Genomic DNA, 4,647 nt, shown 5'->3' on the forward strand with positions numbered 1-4,647 from the left:
TCTCCGAAGAAGAAGAGCTCTGTTCAAAGTGAAAATATTTTTTAATCCAAGCCCTCCACAATCCTTAGGCAGACAACAGGTCTTCCAAGAAATCAAAGCAGCTCCCTTTCTAAGAGGGTCCCCAGACCAATAAAAGTTGCGCATCCAAGACTGAACTTTTTTTAGCAAAGCATGTGGCCAATGGTAAACATTAAAGCTATAAACAAATAGACTTTGGATGACGGAAGAAATAAGTTGCAGACGCCTGTGAAAGCTGCATGCCCTTCCAAGCACTCAATTTGCATCTTGCCCGGTCTGCGATGGCCATGAAATATGATGCCCTGGGACTCCCAAAAAATATCGAAACCCCCAAGTAGTTGAAAGGCACATTACCTTCTCTGATGCCAAGAATACGTTTAATCACTGACGCCCTGGGTCTGGCATGCCTTCCCAAATAAACAGATGATTTGGCTTTACGAACCACCTGACCTGAGTTCGCTGCATATTCCTGAAGAAATTTGTTCAGCGATCGTAACCCGCTAGAATTCCCTTGCATAAATATCATCACATCATCTGCATATATACAGGACATTAGAAGGAGGATGAAAATGGGAGCTGGTAATCCTCATCTTTTCTGTTACAAGCACTTGGTGCATAACTTTATGACTAAATACAACAGTAAAGGGTCTTCTGTTTTGAAAGATGATGTTAAAAAGAAGTTTTTTGAGTTGGCATATTCGTGCACTGAAAAGGAATATCATTTTCATTTGAGAGAGTTGAGAGAAGTTAGTGGTGCTGATATTATAGATTCATTTCTTGCTGATTTGCCTGTTCAAAATTGGTGCCACGCATTTTTCCCTGGATGCCGTTATGGAATTATGGTTAATAGTGTAGCTGAATCTTTTAATGCTTGGTTTGCTGTTGAGCGTGAGATGCCAGTATACACTATGCTTGATCTGTAATACCCCGAAAAATCCAAATTAAATTCTGTGGATTTTTAGAATTGATTTCTCGGTATTAGGAGCGAGTACGAAGCTTGGAGAAGTTGTGGAAGTAGTTCGAACGATTTTATTTTCGAAATCGAACGTTATTTAGGGGAATCTCAAAAAGTGACTCTTTATACGTACTGAATTTGGGAAAATTTCCTTCATGAAAGTTGTAGAGCTCGTCAATACGATCGCGTGCATATGTGGAAAGCAAAAATCGGAGCTCGTATGATTTAGTTACGATTATTTGAAAATTGGGATTCTTTTTAGTTAAGAATCTTTTTTGTTTCTTCTTTTTCTTTCTTTCTTTCTTCTTTCTTTTTCCTTCCTATCCTTTTTCTATTCTTTTCTGTTGATGTTGGGTGATGTTGTTGTTTGGTGTGCTGGTCAAAAAGCAAAGGCCAACAAAGGTTTTCTTTTTCTTAAAGAAAATAGGAATCATGGTGCACTTCCTCTTGTCGTCCACTTCCAACTCATTTTCTATTCCCACTCCCACTCTCTCTTCCGTCTTTGTCTTCTTCAGTTCAGTCATCACCCTCATCTCTCTTTCTTCTTCTTCCAAAGCTGCTGCAATTGTAATTGCAATTCCACGATGCCACCACCACCACCACCAGTCGAAACCAGATTAAGACACCGCCCAAAACCAAGTCTGGGTGTCACCAAGCACGGCCTCCGGCCTTCGTACGCAGCACCTATGGCGGTGAAGCCACTGTTCCTTCCTTCTTTCCGATTCCCGGCTGCGATCTGCACCCACATCCACAGCTGCTTCACTCAACGGACAAATCTGGTGGCCTTCACCTCAAACCAGCATCGGTTGATCGCTGCAGGCGCCTCGTCGGAAACTTGACCTGAGCTGTTCATCCTCTCCGATCGAAATCAAGCTATAGGACTATCATGCTTGCGTTCTAGGTTTCTCCTTCCAACAAAACCCTTGAAGCCGATGTCCACTTTCGTTGGAGCCACTGCACGCGCCGGCACTGGCAGTATGGACCACCGAGCTCGGCCACCACTTTTCTTCAGACCACTTGTTTGGGTAATTTTCGTACCCTCCTTGGTTTGAAACTGGGATTGTGGTGAATTGGAAAACTTATTCTTGTATTATTAGTTATGTGAATTGAAGTGTGTAGAATCAGAAAATTGTGAAGTTTTGGAGAAGTTGGAGGTTGTTGAGTTGGCTTTGATTGAAGTTGAATTTTGGTTTTAAATTGACGGTGAATGGCAGATTATACTGTTGGATTAGTCACCTATTTGTGCAGGGAATGTTTAATTGGTGAGGGCAAGGTGACCATATATTTGCTATCACTGTTTTGGTCAAATTAATAAATTTATGGAGTTTTAGCTGTAATTAGGACGGTTTCAATTTTATTTTTGAAGGTGTTTATCGGATATTGGTTTTGACGAAATTGACAAGTAAAGAAGGGTTGAATTTGATGTGGGAGGAAATTGTTAGTGAGTGGAGTTGGTTTTAATTATTGATTTTGGGGAGGATCTGACCGTTGGATCGCTGTATAAACTCGGTATAAATTCAATCTGACCGTTGGATTGCTGTATAAATTCGATCCGACTATTAGCTCGTCGTTTATTTATATTTTTTTAGTTTTGGCTAAGTTATGATCGCATTGGATTAGGTGATCAAGGGTTTGACTTGGCGGACGATGGTGAATCGTTGATTTGACTTTTTAGAAGACGCAGCTGGATTAGAGGTGAGTAAACCTCACGTGGTTCATATTACGAACCGAATAAATTTAATTACTTTATTTTTTGTCGTAATTGGGTGAAAATATTTGTGGAATAAATATTTGTTTTAAATCATATGGACTTGATCAACTACGGTCCATAGGTAAGTAAAATGATTTTATTATACAAATGAATTTCACGGTTTTTATACTTGAACTATAGTTGGTATTAGTGGTCATTCCTGCGTGGATGATTACGTATATATATATTTACGTGAAATATATATGTTGATTTGACGTGTGATTGGTATGATGAAATGATTGAGAATTGATTGGATATTATTCAAGCTATTAATCTCCCATTTAATTGTTGAATAATGAAATGTTGATCATGTGGTGTGAAAGTTATTTTATATGCCCAATTGTGAATATGTGGAAATTATTTTAAGAAGTAAAGATTTGTCTTGAAATAATATGTCTCTTTATATGGGTGTTCATATACATTTATACGATCTAAAATTTATAAAGATTGTATGTTGTGAAATTGATTATGTCTGAAAAGTACAATTATGAAGCCGGGTGATTTCAACAACCCCGTGCTTAAGTGAATTACTGGTAAATGTGTTTTGATGTTATGATGACGATTAAGCTGTGGGCTCTAGTCCCTTCAGATAGTGCACTATTATACTCTTAGGAAGGGTGGTACTTTGAGTATACATACTTTGGAGGGTGTCCTTGGTATGCTGCGGCTTACCCATGCTTTGGTATTATGGACCCTAGCATGTGGATTCCCGTGCTTTGGTATTATGGACCCTAGCACGCAGATTTATGATTTGTTACCAGTCAACCTGGTTTTCCCGTGTTATACTCTTAGGAAGGGTGGTACTTTGAGTATACATACCTTGGAGGGTGTCCTTGGTATGCTGCGGTTTTCCCGTGTTTTGGTATTATGGACCCTAACACGTGGATTTATGATTTGTTACCAGTTAATCTGAAAATTCACTAAAAAGAGAAATGTACTTATGTGAAATTGATCAAATATCTATCCATGATATATTTTGAATATGTGAGGGTGTTATGTGAAATTGATCAAATATCTATCCATGATATATTTTGAGTATGTGAAGGTGTTGGTAAAAAGAAAATCAAGCATGCATTGCTTTAATGTTATTTCACATATTAATGATGCAATATTTGTTGATTGAGTTTTAAAAAGAGTATCGAAAAATACCTACTTTTATGTTACTGTGATTTTTGGAGATTACCTTGTGAATGTGTTGATTGTTTATTTGAATTATAAGATTTGTAATTAAATAAATCAATAGTTCTTTCTTGTTTACTCACGAGCTTTGCAAAAAGCTTACCGGGTTTGGTGTTGTTGCAATCCCGGTACACTATTCAAATTGTGTAGCGGGTAATCTCACAGGTCAGGAGAATCAGGGCAGTGATCGTGCGGTTTAGAGTATTAGTATTGGATTTACAGCATCTGTTTTGTGAGGAGAATTATACTCATTTGAGTTTTACCATTTGATTTGGTGAGAGTGTGCTGTAATAAGTAGCTTGAGGATTTGGTTTATGTAATATCAAGAGGTGTAACTAGTGGTTGTTTCTGAGAGAAAAATTTAGAACGTTATTTGTATTTGTTATTAGTCATGTTCCGGATTTGAATCCTTATTTCAAAATTCGGGGTGTGACATGATCAGACTCAGATTAGGGTGATGCAGATGATGGGGGTAAGAGGAGAGACAAGGCTCAACTTTGGACCTCGTGACTTACTCTTGTTATGGAGGGTCGTTTGAAAGAAGGTATGGAGAAAGCTTGCCGTTTCAATGTGCATTACTCCCATACAAATGTTTATGAAGTGAGATCAAAGTATTCTTATGTTGTGGACCTTGGAACTCTTTCTTAAAAAATGGGAGATTAACTGCTTTCCTTGCAGCCATGGTCTTGCTGCAATTCAAGTTGCCTCATTGGATGTTTATGCTTTTATAAATAAGCATTTTCAT

General features: G+C 38.1%; 1 long non-coding RNA gene across 1 annotated transcript; it reads left to right on the plus strand.

The window, feature by feature from the left end:
• The first annotated feature begins 951 nt into the window (after positions 1 to 951).
• Positions 952 to 4,109, plus strand: LOC121050330. Its single transcript, XR_005802686.1, has 3 exons — positions 952 to 1,998; positions 2,594 to 2,668; positions 4,053 to 4,109. It is a non-coding gene; the product is annotated as an uncharacterized LOC121050330 (long non-coding RNA).
• Positions 4,110 to 4,647: the final 538 nt, after the last annotated feature.

This window comes from Rosa chinensis, chromosome 7, assembly GCF_002994745.2.
Source record: "Rosa chinensis cultivar Old Blush chromosome 7, RchiOBHm-V2, whole genome shotgun sequence".
NCBI lineage: Eukaryota > Viridiplantae > Streptophyta > Magnoliopsida > Rosales > Rosaceae > Rosa > Rosa chinensis.